This window comes from Ailuropoda melanoleuca, chromosome 15, assembly GCF_002007445.2.
Source record: "Ailuropoda melanoleuca isolate Jingjing chromosome 15, ASM200744v2, whole genome shotgun sequence".
Lineage (NCBI taxonomy): Eukaryota > Metazoa > Chordata > Mammalia > Carnivora > Ursidae > Ailuropoda > Ailuropoda melanoleuca.
Genome location: NC_048232.1, coordinates 27,346,985 through 27,368,232, shown reverse-complemented (window position 1 = coordinate 27,368,232; position 21,248 = coordinate 27,346,985). Strand labels below are relative to the sequence as shown.

Here is a 21,248-nt window from a genome sequence, read left to right as displayed (position 1 = left end):
AGTGTGAGGAGATGGCTCTCAGCTGTATTTAAGTATACTTTGGTGAGGCAACCCACTTGGCGTGATTCACTTTGCCATTCTGATAGAGGGATTTAGATTTGGACTAGGATTTCCATTCATTCTGATTTTTAAATTAGAAATCATATTATTCTCTTTAGCCATTGCCATTTTTTATGTCACATTTGAGGCTATTTCTCTTACTTACAATAAGAATATCTACTCAAATATTTGATGAATTATCATTTTAAGATTATTTGATGATATTCAATTCTTGATGTGAGTTTCAGTAATTGGAAGGAGAATTTTAATACCCAGAGGTGAGATTGCTGGGGCATATGGCAGTTTTAATTTTTTTTTTTTTGAGGGGTCTCCACACTGTTTTCCGCAGTGGCTGCATCAGTTTACATTCCCAGCAATAGTGCTCAAGGGTTCCCTTTCCTTTTCTCCACAGCCTTGCCAACATTTGTTACCTCTTGTCTTTTTGATGATAGCCATTCTAACAGGTGTGAGGTGGTATCTCATTGTGGTTTTGCTTTGCATTTCTCTAATGATGAGTGATATCGAGCACCTTTTCATGTTTCTGTTGGCCATCTGTATGCCTTCTTCGGAAAAATGTTTATTCCGTTCCTCTGCCATTTTAAAAATCAGATTGTTTGTTTGTTTTAATGAAGTGTAGTTGACACACAATGTTGAATTCGTTTCAGGTGTACAAACATAGTGATTCCTCAACTCTATACATTGTGCTGTGCTCACAGAAAGTGTCACCGTACAAAGCTATTGCAATATCTTGACTATATTCCTCATGCTGTCCCTTTCATCCCTGGGACTTCCTCATCTCATAACTGGAAGCCTGTACCTTCCATTCCCCTTCACCCATTTTACCTGTCCCCCCACCTCCTGCCCTTGTGGCAAACGCCGTTCTGTATTTTTAGGTCTGTAATTGGAAATTTTAATGTTTCCTATAATACATCCACTGGCTGGATGTGGACAATTGATAGTATGAAATTGTGGGTCTGGGATTGAGGAGGGAAGGAAAAAGACCTTTCTTAGTACATTTGTATATTGGGCATGAAGGATTATAATTATATTTAAAAGGCGAAGATTTTCAACTTTTCATACAACTGAATTAGCATAACAAAATATTTTTCTTACCTCCATGAAGAAAAATGCGATATCCAAGTTACCATAATATTTATAGTATTATTGAGGGGAGAGACCACCATTAAGTGTAACTGAAACAGCTGGATTTCATACTTGCTAAACAAGGAAGAGCAATGCTTGCAGAATATAATCCTTGAAACAGGCAGAGATGTACTTAGATAGGGTTTTGAAGAAGCATGGAGTTTTAGGATTGGCTTACTTTCAGTGAGACAATTTAGGGATTGGCCAACTTTAAACTTGGAGTTTAGGGACTGGCTGGCGTTGAGGAGCAAGGGTACGGAAGCAAGGCAGTTGCTGATCACCTGACTTCCTCAGCTGAGTGCTTAAGTGGAAATGTTGACTAGAGTTTAAGGATTGATAGATTGGGGCATATTTAAACCCGGTTCTGTGGTTACTTGTTCCCAGCTTGGAATAGAGCCAAAGAATAATCTTTTCCTTTCTTGAAGCTGGGGAATAGGTACTTTTATTTTCCATTGACATTCATGTCAAACATGTATATTAGTAGTTGCGCTAATATACACTTTTGATTTTGCTTTTCTTCTGAAACTTTTAAGAAAAGAAATGAGTGCAGTGAATATCATTTGTTTTCTATCTGCCAGTCACAAGATTATATGTTATTTGGGACCCAGGCTGCTTCAAGGATTATAGTTATATATAGTTAAAAAGGTAATATGTTATTTATGGAAATACTTTAACGTTTTAAACACTGGTGAAAGCTGTTACTTTTATGTCTATTTTTCTCTCTTGTGGGAGTGTGTCGTATCATATGCCTGCCAAAAGTAGTCTTGATGGATGCTGAATTATAGATCTAAAAGTTTGTTGTTTTTGCTGTTGTTAGAGATACATCTAGAAGTGATGACTTTTTGAAAGTTAATTAACAGTTATTCTTATCAATATTTTAAAAGGTTAATGATTATAGTGTATGTCTTTTATATAAGGTAGGCTGAGTTATTTTAGTATCTGTGAATCATTTTACCACACATATCATAGTACCATTTTTATAAAGTATTTTGGTTTAATTTTTATTTTATAATATTTTTATTCAGAATGAAATAAAGAGCTATTTATGACTGTTTACTGGAACTCTGACAAAAAGTAGATATTTTTCTAAATTGATCTCACACAGTAACATTTTAGTTTTAAAAATGTTTTCCTTTGAGATGCTAAAATAAATTCAGAGGGTATTCTTTATATTAGAAGTTAGAGAAGGCAAAATGAGTTTTTGATGTACTTTGTTGTATTGAAGTTTTATTAAAAATACCCTGTGTACTGTATTTACATATGAAATAAGCTCATAATATTTAAAAAAAGAATGGGTAATGGGTATTATCATGTTTATGTGCAGCCCGTTTCCTTCCTTTACCTACAGCTTGTGCCATACCTCTCTGCCTTCCAGACGAATATTATCCAGTGATAAAGAGACATTTATGATTTGGGTAAAGCATTTTTATGTGAAAGCTCTTTGAAAATGTGAAGCCTAATTTTTGTATTTATTTATAGTCCAAATTTCTGACATGCTATGATAGTTAACCTTAAGAGCTTAATCACAACCCAGTACTAAAATTAATATATTGTTTATGAACTGCTGTTTAATTACTAAATGATACTCAAACATTTTTATCCTCAACATTTAAATTTTACAAATTTATGCTAAATAGGTACTTAAAGTTTCTAGGACAAAGATGTCTTCAATGCCTGAATATGGTTACTGGGCTTATTTATGTGATATTATTTATGTGTATGAAATAATGGATTTGAAATGTGGTTTTTCTCTTTGCATATGCAGTAAATAGTTGGACTTTTGTTGCCTAGTGATATGATCAAAAAAAGAGTCCTAAGTTAAATGATCTTCTGTAGAAAAATGGAAAAAGCAAGGGTTATCTGCTAATACAATGGCTATAAAATGGTATCTCATAGTTTTATTTTGCATTTCTTTGATTACCCATGAGGCTGAGTTTTTCTTCATTCACTTGTTAGCCATATAGATTTCACCTTTAGTTGTCAGATTTAGCAAATAAAAATACAGGACAACCTGTTTAATTTGAATACTAGATTAACAACAAATAAATTTTGAGTATAAGTTTATACCCTTGCATTAGTTGGGACATACTTATACTACATTTTCTTATTGCTTATCTTTAATTCAAATTTAATGGGGCATTCTGTATTTTGTCTTTACCTTCTGTAAACTGTCTGCTGCTGTCTCTTACCAAATTTTTAATTGCATTTCCTGTCTTCTTTTTGTTATCTTAAAGAGTTCTTGGCATACACTGGGTATTAAATGGTTTTTTTTTCTTCTGAAGTTGCAAACATATTTTTCCAGTCTTCTGCCTGTCTGTTAACTTTATAATGTTTTTTGTTGAATAATAAGTCCTTAATTTCGGTGGAGTCAGTTCTTTCAGTTCCATCAGAATTTTCCCATATTGCTTATACTTTTGAGATCTGAAGAAATCTTTTTATCACTCAAGGTCACAAATATATCATCTTATTTTTTATTTCATTAGCTTCATAGTTTTACCTTTCACATTTAGATCTTTAATACATTTGGTGTTTGTTTTGAGGGAAGAGTATTAGGAAATGAAGTTAGAGAGGTACTGGAGGGAGCACGTTGCATGGGGATTGTAGGCCGTTGTGGGGACTTCAGTTTTTATGCTCAGTGAAAGAGGAAGCCAGTGGAGGTTTTGAACAGTGGCTGCCACGGTCTGAAATCTGAAGTACACTTTTAAAAAATTTTTCTGATGACTCTTGAGAATAGGTTGTGTGAGGTATGACAGAGACTGTTGTTAATTCTTCTCCAGTATCTAGGATATCCTTTTCTCTGTTCGTTTCTGAATCTCTCTTAGGGACCCAATTTCCCCTGACTATAGGAGATGTCTACCTGATAAGGTTTGGGCCAGTTAAATGTGGGCAAAAGTGGTATGTGCAGCTTCTGGGTTATCTTCTTAAAGATGAGGAGCTAGTCCTGTTCTTCTCCCTATGCCACGCCCCACCCCCCTCCCACCCCCCCGCCCCGCCAACTCTAGAAAGCAGCAACAACTGGAATGGCAACAGCTGCCTTGAATCCAGAGGTAGACATCCTGTGGTGAGAATGGCAGAGCCATCCCCATCAGCCTAGGTCCCCAGATGACCTTGTGGAACAGAACCAACTACTACTCACCCTCCTCCCCTAAGCACCAGCCTATCTCTGTACTGTTTCTAGGAAGAGAATAAACTTTCTTGTTTGAGCCACTGTATTTGTTATCATTTTATCACAGCAGCTTTCTCCATACACAATTTAATGCCAAAATTGGTACCTGAAGTGGGATGTTGCCATAATAAATAGCTAAAATGCATGGCCCTGGCTGAGTGGTTGGCCAGCGGACAGTAGGCACTGTGTTATAGGCTGGAAAACCGGTGACCCTTGTTATGCTATGGCAGAACACTTGGGGAAGCTGTCACCTGATAACTTGGAAGGGCATCGATGTGTCTGCCCAGTTTGTACCTCCAGGGCAGTGGTTAGAAAGACTGCTACTGTGAGACGTCTCACACTAGTTAACTAGCTGCTTTAGCAAGGAACTCCAAGAGGGTGTCAAGTAAGAGAACAATTAGCTAGTTTGCATTTCAGGTTGGGAGGGGGTATAAATTTGCTAATGAAGTTCTGTACGCCCATGGCCTATGCTTCACATTGATGGAAAGGACAGTAATACGGGGTATTGCAGGGTTGGAAAAAATAGTTTCTTTTTCCCAAACAACAAGAGGTTAGATTCGTTTTTAGGAACCTTCGTCAGATTTTCTTGGCCAGAGAAAAGTGGAAGCCAGGCTAGGCAAGTATCATATTAAGGATTTATCTTCCCACCTGAACCAGTCACTTAAGCTAGGTAAAGCTCCAGTTACAAATCCAGTCTCAGTACCCTAGGACAACAAAGGTTTATTTCTTACTTCTGACATGTCTGTGGCTCTGTTCCACCATCTTCTACCACTCCAATCCAAAGGAATAGGCTTCCTGGGGACATTGCTGTTCTGTTTCAGAGGAAGAGAGACATGGCAGACCCAGCTGCTTGGAAGCGGCATGTGTTACTTTTGTTCATATTTTATTGGCCAGAGCTAATGGAGTGGCTGAGCCTGAAATCATTCAGGCAGAAAGAACATTTTAAGTCACATGGTTTGCCCCGATGTGAATGGGGTGTGGTGATGGTATAATCATCCTGCCGCGTGAATCAGATGCTCTCAAGTTAGCTAACCTTAAATTGAGAGAGAGGGATGCATCTGCCTCAGAGGTCAGCTAATAATAGGAGGACAGAATTGACAAGCTTAGCATCTACCATCAGACTAAATTTTGAGTTGTGGTTACTTTCATGTGGCACTGGCTGAAGACAAAGAGACCTATGGAGGTTTTGAGAGGATTGTGTTGCCAAAGATGCCACAAGTTTCGCTTGGCAAAACCTGTGATGATTTGACATTGTTTGACAACTAAAGCAGTCTTTGACCCCCAAACATGTACCCCCAGGAAATAGGCTACTAGCTCTTTCCTGCCTCTTTGGAGCACATACTCTCCTATGTTCACTTCATATATTTCCAGAAAGGATAACAGAAGAAAGTATCTTCCAGAGACAAAGCCAGGGTGTAGCAGACAAATGGACAAGTGAATCTGTCCCCTCCTTACAGGCCCCCCTGCCTCCCACAGCTGGCCCAGCAAAGAACCTAAGTTTAACCAAGGAACTTGCTTCCCGGGTAGAGTGGAGACTCTTTGCCTTTCCTGTCCAGCAGTATTTCATCATTGGTAAGAACAGTATTTGCCATTCTTCTCAGAATGGAAGAGTTAATTGCATTCATCTCATTTGTATTCCGTTGTATATTGGGTGTAATGGTGGTGGTAGAGCGCAAAGTTACTTGTCTGTTAGTTTGTAGGTCACTGGACGGGGACAGAGACACATTCGTATCTGTTGAAGAGGTTGTGTATCACCCAGAGATCTTAGACTTTGAGCTGAATCCATAACTGGATGGAACTTCAGGTTATCCCTTTAGAAAAGGAGAGGAATGTTTCGGAGTGGAAGAAGGATGTGCTCCTGCCTCTGATATTTTGCTGCCACAAAGCTCCCATTTCTTAGGTTCCTTGTAGCCAGAGGAGACCACATATCTAAGTTTGTCCCGTGGATGGGAGTGGAAGTGATGTATGCACATCCACATTCATATTAAAAATCTGTCGTATTCTTTGCCCAGCCCCCATGGATGAGGTGAGTGAGGCGGCTTCCATCATACAGACAAGGGCAGTGCCCCAGGGGAGTACTAGGACAGGAGAGAAGGAACCTCAGTCCCCATGACTCCTACATGAGAGAGAAGTGAACTCTTCTTTTGTTTGTGCCACTACATTCTTGGTCTTGTTATAGCAGTTTAGCCTATGTCTTGGTTCATACAGATGGCAGTGATGAAAACAGGAAACAAACATGGAAAATTAGATTTGGAAGTATTCTTAGTGATTTTTTTTCACTTGAAGTTTTTCATTTATATATTCATTCTGTGAAAGTTTATCTTTCAAATTGTCTAACAAAGAGTTTAGAAATAAACTCCTTTTTTTGAACATCATTCCTGTTTTGATTTCCTTTTTCTTTCATATGCGTAACATATTCTTGTAAAAATTTTGTGTCCTGATATTTTCATGTGCTGTCCATTTTCTTTGTTGCTGTAGAGTTCTTACACTTGTACAGTTATTGTTATCATACAACATTTGGTTTTTACCATCTTGTATTGCCGTTGGCTGCTACGGACTGAGTTGTGTCCCCCCCAGTTCATATGTTGAAGCCTTAATCCCCCGTGTGACTATATTTGGAGATACAGCTTAAGGGTGACCCAGTAGATCCAGTAGAACTGGTGTCCTTACAGGAAGAGGAGGAGACACCAGAGCTCTCTGCCATGTGAGGATCCATTGAGAAAGCAGCTGTCTGCCACTCACGAGGAGGGTTTTCACCAGAACCCAATGATACAGGCACCTTGATCTCGGACTTCCAGCCTCCAGACTGTGAGAAAAATGAATTTTGTTCTTTAAGCCACCCACTCATGGTATTTTGTTATGGCAGCCCAAGCTATGACAGCCCAGGTTTTTAACTGCTACACCACATGCAAGGGGCTTTTCTCAGATCACGGTCCATAGCAAAGGAAACTGCAAAGAAGAGTCCAAAAGAGGAGAACATCAAGAAAGAGTAATGTTACTGAAGCCAAGAGGCAAGCTTTTTTAAAATTGAGAATGTCAATATTAAATTGACAGGTCTAATAAATTTTGAATGAATTTTCAGTTAAGAAGCTGTCCGTATTTTGGAGAGAGTTTTGTGTTTGTACAAAATCCAGATTGCAGAGGTTGAGTAGTGAATTGGGGGTGGTGGTGGTGGGAGTGGTAGAAATAATGAGTTTAAACTCTTTTTCAAGACACTTGGTTGTGAATGGGAAGGCGCAACTAGGACAGTGGAGAGAGAGAATCACATCTGGGGGAGTATATTAGGTTCTTTTGTTCATTTGTTTTATAATGGGAGAACTTTAAGCATTTATGTATGGTGGGGGGAAGGTCAGAAAGAAGTGGAAGATTTGGAAGAGGAAGGCGGATAAATGATGGCATCAGATCCCTTAGGAGGTGGGGTGTCTTGAGTTGTGGAGCCCTGGTTGAAGGTTGTCTTTGAGGGGGGGCTGAGGGGCACCCTTCTTCCACTGTCTCAGGAAGGAGATAAGAGTGTGGTTGTTGGTCAGGAGGGGTGGAAGAAACTGAGGGAGTCTGACCTAATAACCTCTCTCTTGGTTCTGTGGAGGTAATGTCACTTGCTGAGTAGAGGGAAGAATAGGAAGCTTGAAGAAAGTGATCGAAGTTTGGAGTTGATTCTGTGAAATGTGAGACAGGGAGTTGATTGGGAGCCCACAAAGAGAATGATGGGCAGCAGCAAGCAAGGGCCCTGTTGAGATGGGAGACCATGCATTTGCAGAGTCTCTGGTCCACTTGGTTGGGGATTTATTCGTTCGTTTATTCATTCAATAAATATCGAGCATTATCGTCCAAACACTGTTCTCTGTGGTGAGGCTACTTAGATCAAACAATGATCAAAACAAAGTCCCTGCCCTGCTAGCTGACTGCTAGAGGGGAGGTAGATAAACATATATACGAAAATGTTAAAGAGAAAAATGAAGGGTAAGGGGATAGAGAGTGATGCAGATGCTATTTTAGATAATGTGAACAAGAAAAGACTCTTGGAAGAGATGACCTCTGAGCAGAGACTGGAATGTAGTTAGGACACACCAATGGGAAGAGCATCCCAGGGTATGCAAACAGCATGGCAGAGCCCTGGCCCAGAGCTTGTGTGAGGAGTGGCCTGGTAACTGGGGAGTGATAGTGAGGAGAAGAGTGGTAAAAAAACAAGACAAAACAAAACTTCGGGGCTGCAGTAGGATCTAGGATTTTATTCAAGGGTCCTGGGAAAGCCATTGGAAGGTTTGAATCAGAGAAGTGACATGATCTGTTTTACTTTTCTAAAGGCTCAGGTTGGCTGTTCTGTGGAGCCTTGATTGGCAAAGGCAGGTAAGGAGTTGAGAGATCTGGAAGGGTGAAACTGCATATTGCAGTTTCAGATTTCAGCAGTTGAATGCTTCTGGGTGAAGGATCCCATTGCTGCTCTTTTAAGCAGACACACCCACTCCACAATAGGCATTATTTTCAGTGGGTAAAGGTCTGACCCCGACCCTTGGCTTCTGCCGCACCCTTTCCTGTTTTTACTCTGCCCCTCACCAGCTTCATTATTCATTCTCCCATTTTGTCCTCGCTGGTCTTTCAGATGTGATGCGCACTGTTGTCTGCCGAGTCAAGACTTCCTCTAGATTTAGGTTTACAGACCTTTTCATCACTCTGATTTTAGTCTTCGGAAAACCACCCTGCAAGCCCACGATGTAAGACAGGTGAAAGTAGGCGAAATGGAAGCCGGCAGTGCCCACTTGGCACTGTTCTCTGAGTCCCTGAAGCAAAGCCCAAGCCTCTCGGGTCACAGTGTGGAAGAGCCCCGCACTGATCCATAGCTCCTGCTGTCTTGTAGCACACCATCCTCGGGATCACCTCGGGTCACCCTGTCCAGGCTCAGCCTGTGCTGCCTTAATTTGCAGGCACCTCGCCGGCCAGACGGCAGTAGGCACAGCCTGCGTTTACAAAGTGGTGTGTTGAGGACACTCAGAATGATGAGGTAGGCATGGTACATCTTCCCCAGTGTTAGTTTTACTAGCTGTTACTTAATTTACTGAATTTGCACGGCAAAAGTGAATGTAGTTCTAATTATAAACCATGAGATCTTTCTCAACAAATTCTTTTATTGACTCTAATTAAAAATGCTAACTTTTTTTTGAAGTAAGAAAATAGGTATATTATAGTTTAGAATAGACCAAGAAACGTGAAGTTTGTGTGGGCCAGTTAGTGCTGTGCCTTTGGTCTCCTGGGAGTATTTAGTCCCTCTGCTTTGCATTAAGGGTAGTTTGATAGACCAGGTTAGAACTACCTTTTTAGGTGGTTGGATTTGTAATTCTGTATTTTTGTTTTTATGTTTAATGGAGCTATCATAACATTTTAATTCACATGGGTTAGGAACTGGCTATGATATAGACTTTGAGTCTTCAGGCATTTCTGGTTAAAGGTAGAAGTATGAGTATTTTCCTCCTTTACTCAGGTTTCATTTTGACAGATGTCATTAAACATTGCTGCATTATAAAAAGGATTTATAAGAACCAAGTGATGACCTAGTAAGGTCAATACTTAAAACAAGGTCATCGTGGACCACAAAATAAGTTTGACACTTTAGATTTTTTTTTTTTAAATAGGATATCCCTTGCATTAAAATCTATAATGTTTTTTCTTGAGAGTTGATGGTGAATTTTTAAGCACTAAGGTAAATTTCTTTGTTTGGACGGTTTGCCTTTAGGAAATTGATTTAGCACTAGGGATTTTATATAACACTGCCAAATTATAAGGTTAATGAAGGACTTGGTCAGGTTCACTGATACATCCTGAGCACAGCACCTGCCACATAACACTTAATAACTATTTTTTGAGTGAGTGAATGAATCATCTTTGATATACTGTGGAAATAATACTGTCTGGTTATCAATACAAGCAGCATCAGGGTTGAATGAGGGTGCCTCCCTGGGTGTGCTGTCAACAGTGTTGCCATGAATATATGGCCCCATTAAATTAATAAAAATAGGGGCAGAGCTGTAAGGTTTGTTTTTTTTTTTGAGTCTGCCAGTTGTCCGGTTTATTTAATCATATAAAATGCCGATTCGATCAGCAAAATGGGGATAGCAACACAGACTTTGTTTATTGAGTGTAAGTAGTTGCACTAAGTTTAGATGAGGTTTATAGAGTGGGAGAAAATACATACATGGAAGTCAGTTATCTGACAATAGACTTTTATCCAGAATTTATCTTACAACCCGGTAATAAAAAGAACAACACAATTAAAAAGTGGCAGAGGACCTGAATAGACATTTCTCCAAAGAAGACTTGTAAGTTGTAAATCAGCTCATGAAAAGATGCTCAACATCATTAGTCATGGGGTATGCAAGTCAAAAATCACAAAAGATAACACTTCATACCAACTATTTGGTTATAATCAAAGATAGGTAATAGCAAGTGTTGGTAAGAATGTGGTGAAATTGGAACGAACATTCATACATTGCTGGTGTGAGAAAAGGAGGCAGCCACTTTGGAAAACAGCCTAGCAGTTCTTTAAAAGGTTAAAACATAGAGTTACCATATGTTACCCAGCAGTTCCACTCCTAGGTCTATACCCAAGAGAACTCAAAACACACATCCACATAAACATTTATACATTATCCACATTAAACATTTATACAATGTTCCTAGCAGCATTATTCCAGATAGTTAACACATAGAAACAACCCAAATGTCTATCAACTGTTGAGGATAAGCAGAATGTGGCATATTATTCACACAATCCAATGGAATGTTATTTAGCATGAAAAAGGAATGAAGTACTGACACATGCTACAACATGGACGAATCTCAAAACATGCTAAGAAGTCAGACACACAAATTGCCCTATGTTGTATGATTCCATTTATATGAAATGTTTAGAATAGGCCAGTCTATTGGGACAGAAAGTAGATTAGTGGCCAGGAAGGGTTGGAGAAGGGAGATGGGGAATGACAGCTAATGCAAGGAGAGTTTATTTTTAGGATGATGAAAATGGTCTAAAAAATTCTTTGCAGTGATGGTTTTACAACTCTGTGAATATACCAAAACCAGTGAATCATCTGCTATGAAAGGGTTAATTGCATGGTATGTGAGTTATATCTCAATAAAGCTATTAAAAAAAGAATAAATGAGGTAATGTGTGGGAATATACTTTCAGCTACTTGAGAAGATATTATTGTAGTTTGACTGTGAGGCCTTTAAATAGTAGTAGGATGACTTAGACATTTTCCCTTGCTTGCAGGTCTGTGATTTTTATGCCGTGACTCAACTTTATAAGGCTATAACTCAGCAATATAAAATATTGAAAACGTTGAAACATTACATGAAAACTGCTTGGCTTACTGTTTTTATTTAATAGGATTTTCTGAATCTGTTAATTAGCAATAAGTAAATGTCATTAAGGAATTAGATTTTTGAATCATAAAATTTTAGAACTGGAAGAAACTTTAGAAGTCATGTATTCTAGGCTCCCCCATTTTGTTTTATAAGTGAGAGAAATGGGTCCCATAGGGTAACTAAGGTTAACTAAGATGTCTTAGGTCACGGAGTAGTGTAAATTCTAGAACTGAGTGGGTGTTCTTTCTCTTGACTACCATTGGTTTTGGTGCTGTGATGGTATTAGCACTAATAATACTAATAGCAGCTATTTAAATGTTTCCTGTACTTTATTTATATTTTCTTGGTTACACAGATTCCGAAGTTGATTCATATAACCTGGTGTTAGTTTCCCATTGTTCTGTAACAAATTAAGAGAAACTTCATGGCTTTAAAACGACACAAATTTATTATCCTACAGTTCTGGAGGTCAGAAGCCCAAAATGAGTGTTACTGAGTGTTGGCAGGACTGCATTCCTTTCTGGGGGCTTTAGGGGAGATCAGTTTTCTTGTCTTTTCCAGCTTTTCTAGAGGCTGCCCACATTCTGTGGCTTGTGGCCCTCCTTTCATCTACAGAGCCAGTGGTGGTGGGTCAGGTCTCAGAAGCAGTCTTTCTGGTTCTGACTCTTATGCGTCTCTCTTTTCCCTTTAAGACCCTTGTGGTTCCTGTGGGTCCACCTGGGTATTCCAGGATAGTCTCCTTATTTTAAGGTCAGTTGATTAGCAACCTTAATTCCTGGTTGCCATGTAACATAACATATTCACAGATTCCTGGGATTAGGATGTGGATGTTCTTGAAGGGGATTTATGTGCCTGCTGTGCCTACCACAGTCTGTTAAGTAAAGAGATTTAGGATCAGAGAGGTTAAGTAAGTCATTCAAAGTTGCCACATTAGCAAATGAAAAAGCCATTATTTTAACCCGTGACTATTATTTAGCATATCTTTCACTATAACAGGGTCTTTTCCTAAATGCTGTTTCCTCCTGGTCTGGCAAAGTAAATAGGACCCTGAGCCATGTTCAGATAGTAAATAGCTCTTTCTTACTAAAGTAAAATCTCATTTACTTTAATAGTATTAAGAAATAGATTATATTAATATGGAACAATTAAAAGCATGGTAGAGGAGTATATTTACTGATATGGAAACATGTTTATGACTCATCAAGAGCTTCAGTTCATTAACCCCCTCCCCCCACTCCTCTATTCATTAGCCCCCTCCCCCCACTCCTCTATTCATTAGTTCCCTTCTGTCATCAGTTCTTCCTTACCCAGCCCTAGCTGCCCTAATTCAAATTGCTCTCCTGCAGATTCCCTTATTCTTTGCACCTTTTTGATCTCTCCCATCTGGCAAAGCCAGCGACTGGAGGAGCCCAACTACCTGCCTGTTGGTTTCACTTGAGTGATGTGTGCAGCAGCCTCATTTGCCTGGCAGCCTTCCCATGTATCTCTGTTCTCTTACACCCACAGCACATCTCCTCCATTCTTTCTAACCTTACCCCGACTGGTGTCACTTGCCATCTTAGCGGTTTTCCATGGAGTGGACCACTGTTGAGTGTTGCTTCCTTTCAGGAACACTCTTTTCTTGGCCTTTGATCCACCACTGTTTCCTGCCCTGCCTTTTCCCATTCTGGCTGACCCCTTTCAGTCTTCTGTGTTGGTTCTTCCATTTTGACCTGACTCCGGGAAGAGGAGCTCCTCAAGGTTTCTCCTTTTTCTCACCTTGTACTTTGCATTTTATTTATTAATTTAATTTAATTTAATTTTTATTTATAATAATATCCTAGTTCTTATGTTCCATAGATGAGAGAAATCATATGATAATTGTCTTTCTCTGCTTGACTTATTTCACTTAGCATTATCTCCTCCAGTGCCGTCCATGTTGCAGCAAATGTTGAGAATTCGTTCTTTCTGATAGCTGAGTAATATTCCATTGTATATATGGACCACAGCTTCTTAATCCAGTCATCTGTTGAAGGGCATCTCGGCTCCTTCCATGATTTGGCTATTGTGGACAATGCAGCTATGAACATTGGGGTGCATATGGCCCTTCTCTTTACTACGTCTGTATCTTTGGGGTAAACACCCAGTAGTGCAATGGCTGGGTCATAGGGTAGTTCAATTTTTAACTTTTTAAGGGACCTCCACACTGTTTTCCAGAGTGGCTGTACCAACTTGCATTCCCACCAACAATGTAGGAGGGATCCCCTTTCTCCACATCCTCTCCAACAATTGTTGTTTCTTGCCTTGTCTATCTTTGCCATTCTAACTGGCGTAAGGTGGTATCTCAGTGTGGTTTTGATTTGAATTTCCCTGATGGCTAATGATTTTGAACATTTTTTCATGTGTCTGTTAGCCATTTGTATGTCTTCATTGGAAAAGTGTCTGTTCATATCTTCTGCCCATTTTATGATTTGTTTATTTGTTTCTTGTGTATTGAGTTTGAGAAGTTCTTTGTAGATCTTGGATACTAGTCTTTTATCTGTCCTTTGCATTTTAAATATGATCTCCCATATCTATTTCTCTAGCGTAGGTTTTTCTCAGCCTCAGGACCTAGTGGCATTTTATTTATTTATTTATTTATTTATTTATTTTTAAAGATTTTATTTATTTATGTGACAGAGAGGCAGCCAGCAAGAGAGGGAACACAGCAGGGGAGTGGTAGAGGAAGAAGCAGGCTCCCAGCGGAGGAGCCCGATGTGGGACTCGATCCCGGAACGCCGGGACCACGCCTGATCCGAAGGTAGATGCTTAACGACTGCGCTACCCAGTTGCCCCACCTAGTGGCATTTTAGATGGGGTAAATTTTTGTCAGGGGGGGGGCTGTCTTGTGCACCATAGGCTATATAGCAGCAACATCTCTGGCCTCCACCCACTAGATGCCAGTAGAACCCCCTCTGTCCCACAAGTGGTAACCCACAATGTGTCACACATTGCCGAGTGTCTCCTGGGGGGCAGAATCACCCCCAGGTGAGAACCATTTATTTAACCTGAAGCTCTCATCTGAGGATCTAAGCATAATGCCTTTCTGGCAGCTCCACTGGAATGTCTCCTAGGCATCTCATATTTAACATGACCAAAGTGGTTATTTCTTTCTGGGACACTCTTCCTCCAGCTTTCCTTATTTCATTTATGGCCTTGCAGGCTCTTGGAAATACTTGGCTTTTATTTTGAGTGAATTAAGGAGCTATCAGAGGGCTTGGGGCTAGGCAATGATAGTCAGGTCACTGTTGAGAAGAGACTATGAATTATAAGGTTGAAGCAGGAAGATTTGCTAAGAAACTGCTGTGGTGATCCAGGTAGAAAGACGGTATAGTATCTTGGACCAGCGTGGTAATAGAGGAGATGGTAAGAAGTGGTATCTTTGGATTAAGTCTTCAATACAGATATCCCTGGGAGGAAGAGTGCATTATATTATCATGAGACTAGTATCTTAGTGTGATTTGTTTATCAGGTATTTGCTGAAAACTTGCAGGAAACAGGTTTTGGTGGATCAGAGTTGAGAAGAGTGTAGCCAAAGCCCAGAACTTGTGGGGATGTTACTTGAATGACATCAGGCCAGAATGGGCAGTAAGGTGAGAGTCCCCACAGGAGGGAGGAGTAAGGAGGACATCCAGGAAAGCCAGGTACACTTCGCAGTCTTCCCTGGGGCAGGCCCTATCACTGTGAAACAAGTATCTGTGTCAGTGTAGATAGAACAAATGGAAGTCAGAAGATTTGCTTTGACCAGATATTGGAAGCAGTCATCTCGGGCTATAAGCTAAAGTGAGATGGCCATTGGCATTTGGGGTGTACATTTTTGTTGTACAAGATTGCCTTATATGTAGTGGAACACTTAGGATCTCTGGTTCCTCACTGATAGCAATGTGTGCTCCCTCATTGTGACATCTAGAATGTGCCCTTCCCCCTCCAATTTCCAGACTCCTATAGGAGTCAGATGTGTTCAACTGCAAACCGCTTGACCAAGCCCCCTTTCTAATTTAAAATTGCCTGCCATGACCTCAAGTCAGAAGGCTATGGCATGCCAAGCCCTCAAAGAAAATGCAAATTGTTTCTAGTTTTGGGGACTTAGAAAGTATAGGAGTGAAATGTTGCCAGCAGTACTTCAAACTTAGCACTGGTGTTTATTGCTGATGCATCTGTTAAGTATTTTAAGTATAAGTGTCCTTATATGTGCCTTAAAATATTAATTCTTATTTCTTTCATAGAGGGTGTGGATGTTTCAGGGCCATCTCTAAACATAGTGCATAGGACGCCTGCTCCAGCTGTTCTCTTCCCAGCATTGTTAGGTAAGGGAATTTGAATTAAAAGGAATGAAGAGTTTGTATACAAAGGAATTCCCTAGCTGTATTTTGGCAAAGGAAATGGAAATAGGATAGAAAGAAGGAGATTAATGACTATATGTGAATGTTTGTGTACATCATGTCTTTATCAGGTCTAGCTGGTATCAAGAGCTAAATATTTTTAAAATCACACTTTAGAAAACTCAGTAGAAAATAGAATGTAGGGTGCCCGGGTGGCTCAGTTGGTTAAGCATCTGACTCTTGATTTCGGCTCAGGTCATGGTCTCAGGGTCCTGAGGTCTAGCCCTACATCAGGCTCTGCACTCAGTGGGAAGTCTGCTTCTTTCTCTCCCTGTCTTCCTCTGCCCCGCCTCTCCCATGCTTGTGCGTGCGTGCGTGCTCTCTTTTTCAAATAAATCTTAAAAAAAGAAATTAGAATGTAATATATATCAGATTTGTGATAACTCATTACGATATGGTAACTCAGTATTAGGACAATGAAAAACACCAAAGAATCAGTCAACAGTGTGAATATATAACATTTAAACTTATTCACAATGGAAAAATCATATAACAGACTGGGGGAAATGCTCGCATCAAGTGTGACTAAGGGTTAATATCTAATACCTGAAGGGTTCTCTTAAACTTAATGAGGAAAAAAATATCAAGACTTAGTACATAAACAGAGAATTTTAACAGATGAGTAATACAATTGGTAATAAAAATGTAGGAAATGTTATCACAGGTAACCAAAGAAATGCATTTTAAATCTACCTTGAGTCACCCTTTCTATTCTCTTAAAAGTACTGTAAATTAAAATCACTCCCAATTCTGGTGAGGTTTTAATGAAGTGGGTGCCGTTCACGTTTAGTTGTTTCTTGTGCTATGCTCTCTGCACTGCCTTTCTCTGAACGTGTGTGATTTTAGGTTCTTCTGCCTTGTCCATATTGCATTTACCCCCCTCTTCCTCCTGACCTCCTGTTGTCTTCTCATCCTTTGAGAGCAGCAGTCTGATGGGAGAGACATCCCACCCCACTCACCCTGCTGGTGAGCCATCCTTGATTTGCATTCAGCCCTAGACTGCGGTGCTGGGTATATGCCTCAACCCCTGCCCCTCGAGTAGGGGTTCTTGAGGTTAGGGGTGGTCAGCTGTCTCAGGGCCTGGCACACAGCAGTTGTTCAATAAATGTTGAACTAAATTAATGAAATTTGATGAATATTTTAATGAACTACAGGTATGTCAAGATGATAAAATAATGTGGTCACTGAAGGTGTAATTATGAGTGTAATTTATGACAATTTTATAACTGAATACAAAATGGTATGTTTAGTGTGATTTAACCACATTTGAAAAGTAATATGCAAAAAATGAAATGTTAATGATTTTAAATTATGGATAATAATTTTCTTTATTACATAAAGATTACTTTTTAATCTTTATGATGAAATATATAATTTTTAAAGTCAGCTGACAGACTTACCTCCCCTTCTCCTTATCAAAGGCTAAACTCTTCTTCTTGTCCAATTATCTGGTTTAACTATCAGGAAGGAGAGTAGACCTACCCAGATGGTGGGCTCACAAGGGTAGCTGCATTTATGTGACTCTGAATTAATTCTCCAAGCATATTTAAATTTTTACTATGCTTGGATATATCTAGCTTGGGAGCTATTTTCCTTTTTCATTTTATTTTCTAAATGATTCTATCTTATGAATATATGGTACTTAGTATTTTGTAGTTTATAAAGGCATTCACGTTATCGGTGAAAAGTTCTCCAGCTTTTGATGATGTCAGATAGAAATGGTAATTGACTTCTTTTACATTTTTTGAGTATCTACCATCTGTCAGTGACTGAGATACAGAGTGCCTTCAGGGAAGTCCTTGTCTGGCAGGGAAGATAGGCAGCCATGATCACGTGATGAACATATGGCTGGGGTGCAGGGGGGAGGGGGAAGCAGTTATTTACCAAGAAAATTGGCAAGATAATGCGACTTTTTTTTTTTTTCCAGTGAGTTGATTCTTGAGCAGGACTTTAGAAGATGAGCAAGATTTTTGCCAAAGGGGAAAAAAAGGAAAGCATGAACAGAAAGGGGGAGGTGTAGAAGTACACAGTGTGTGCAGAAGCCACTGAAAGACTTTAGAGAGGGTATGACATGATCATATTTGTATTTTGAAAAGAAAACTGAGGTCAGTATGGAGGATGATTGTTACGAGGAGACACAAGAGGAGTGGTTCTGTCTTTCCAGTTTTATTTTTGCATGCTTTCTCATATGTAAGCATCCCTAGATTTTGATTGCAACATAGGTAAGACAAGTTTTTTATTATGCACAGTTCTGGTCAGCCAACCATATGGCCTTTCTCAAATTCATAGCTGTACAACAGAGTGTCTCTTATGAACTTCTGGATGAGAACCAGTGGATTAGAGAAAAGAGATCAACTAAGAGGTCATTGCAATGTTCCAGACAAGATGTGACAGCTTAAATCAGGGCAGTAACAGAAACGGATGGTAAGGAATATGTGTGAGACGTTTTCCTGTGTAGACTCAGTGGACTTGATGTGAGGGGGTAGGGAGAAAAAGGAATTAAAGATTAGGGTTTCTCAGATTTTAATATGTATGTGACTTGCCTGGGGATTTTGTTAAAAGATAAATTCTAATTCAGCAGGTCTGGGGTAGGGCACAGTCTTGTGTTTCTAAAAAGATTCCAGGTGATGAACAACAAGCACTGTTGGTCCCTGGACCAGTCTTTAAGTAACAAGGGTCCATGGGCCAGTTTTTAAGTAACGAGGGTAAGAGAACTTGAGTGTCAGGTTGTAGTATCCAGATGGTAATGTCATTATCTGAAATGGGGAACGCAGGAGAAAAGAAATTTTGGAGTGAAGTCCTTATGGGACATTCAGGTATAAAATTATAGATGCCTGGAAATTTGGATTTTTAACGCGAGACAAATCAAGTCTGTAGATACAAATTTGGGAATTAGCATTTCATCAATTGTAGTAAAAGCCATAAGAATGAATGATATTACCTTAGCATAGTACCCTCTAGTTCCATCCATGTTGTTGCAAATGGCAAGATTTCATTCTTTTCGATGGCTGAGTAGTATTCCATTGTGTGTGTGTGTGTGTATATACACACACACCACATTTTCTTTATTCATTCATCTGTTGATGGACATAAATAAGTCAGTCAGAAAAAGACTAAAATAAGCTGAAAACAGAGAGGGAGGCAAATCATAAGAGACTCTTAAATATAGGAAATAAACTGAGGGTTGCTGGAGGGGAGGTGGGTGGGGGATGGGGTAACTGGGTGACGAACATTAAGAAGAGCACATGAAGTAATGAGCACTGGGTGTTGTATGCAACAGATGAATCACTAAATTCTGCCTCTGAAACTAATAATACAGTATATGATAATTAAATTGAGTAAAATAAAAAAATTTAAAAACCAAAACAAACAGAATGAATGACATTATGTACAAGAAAGAGTTACAGATAACATTAGAATGTATACTTCCATTTGCTAGAATTTTAATGCTCAATTTAAGTTACTTTATAAACTAGAGATGGGGAAGAAACTGGATAGGTAGCCTCCTCTCTATGAGCAATGTATAGGTATAAATTCAGATGTGGAGAAATCTTTGGAAAACTGCTTTATCTCCTGGTAGTGACCATAGATCAGGTTAAATATTCCATGGGTCAGGTTACAAACAAATTGAAGTACCTTGTTATGTAAATTCATTCATACAAACAAATATGTATTAAACATGCTCAAAATGTCAGCTACTCATCTATGCTAGGTTTAAAATAGTAGCAAATAAGATGTATCCCCCCAATACGGTGATTGCAACAGAGGCTAAATAAAGTGATTACAGTACAGTGGGAGAAATGCTGGTGAGAAGTGCAGCAGGGGCCTGTGACTCAGTGTGGGGAGGAGGAACTGTCTTCTTGAGGAAGCATCCTTTAAGCTGAGACAAAAGGCTGAGGGAGGTCACCTAGAAGAGGTCGGAGAGAGCATGACAGCAGCGACTACAAGGGAAAAAGACCCTGCAGGCTGAAAGAGGGCAGTGTGGCCAACCCAGAGAGCGTGCAGTGTGGAGTAACAATGAGGTTGGAGAGGTGAACAGAGTCCATGGCTAGGCCCCCTCTCCTGGGACTTGGTAGAGGGTGAAGGGAGAAAGTGATGTATTTTCCAAAGGAAAAAGTATTATTATGTCTGTAGTTCAAACAATAGTCTTGTGTGTTTGGTTTTATTAGAGTTTTATGGACTGGCCCAGTAAGGGAATGACCCACGTAACATTGTTTCTATAGGAAGAATGTTTTGGGCTTCAAAAACCGTCTTAAAATTTAACTTCCAATTTTGTTTTTCACCATTTGGGGACTGCTTGGATAGGCATACAATTCTTGTGCTTTTTGTTATTTGTGCTCAAATTGTACTTTCTGTAGTGTCTATCGATGTGGCTACGGTGTTGATTTTCCACCCCTTGATATGAATCAAAGGTATTCCACAGATGTAGTTGAAATGTGTTCTTTTCTTGAACAGATTCAGAAAATGTATGGAAATAAAAATAGAAATCTTTTTATACATTGTTTGATTTTCAGAGTGTTTGTTCTTTCAAGTTAAGGGTTCCCTCTGTAAACTATATTGTGGTATAGTGTTATATACCAAGAAAGTTTAAAAAATGAAATTGACATGAAAATTGTTACAAACAGAAAGTAGAAGATATTGGTATGATTTCACTGTTGAATTCAAATGGAATGCAGAAGGTAAACAATACAAGGATAAAATGCCGAACTTTTAAAAATACTTTAATAATCATGAGCTTATCACCATCATCTTCTTCATGACTATTGTTATCATTAGAAATACTAGATATTTTAAAGTAGGAAAGAGCTGTTAAGGCAGTCCCTTTATAAAATAGATCTATATGAGCTTCATTTTGTTTAATAAATGAAACTTTAGTCTGAAACTCCCTCAAATTCCCATGTCGCGAATAGGCAAAGTTAATTTCACTTACACCCATCTCAGCAAAAATGTCTTTCTGTATCAGAATGCTTTCAGCTGGCAAGTAATGGAAGACCCAACTGAAACTGAAATTAATAAGTAAATTTTATGATCTCATAAAACTAGAAATTTGGAAGAAAGATGGTTTTATAGTTGGTTCATGTAGCACCTAACTGCTGTCATTAGGCTCTTAGGATCTATCTTTCCATTCTAACATCCTGGAT

General features: G+C 39.2%; 1 protein-coding gene across 18 annotated transcripts in view; it reads left to right on the top strand.

Annotated features, from left to right (window-relative positions):
- ZNF438 (zinc finger protein 438) overlaps nt 1-21,248 on the top strand; it is a 179,775-nt gene that overhangs the window by 7,391 nt on the left and 151,136 nt on the right. For 7 of the 18 annotated variants that reach the window (XM_034643508.1, XM_034643505.1, XM_034643507.1 and 4 more), the window contains one exon: nt 15,952-16,032. The exons of 6 other annotated variants lie outside the window; for them this stretch is intronic. The gene's annotated coding sequence lies outside the window, so the exon portion shown is untranslated. Of the gene's footprint in view, nt 1-3,462; nt 5,921-7,408; nt 9,348-14,447; nt 14,487-15,951; nt 16,033-21,248 lie in introns of those variants that run through there. 5 more of the 18 variants (XM_034643521.1, XM_034643516.1, XM_034643513.1 and 2 more) reach the window with 3 other exon arrangements.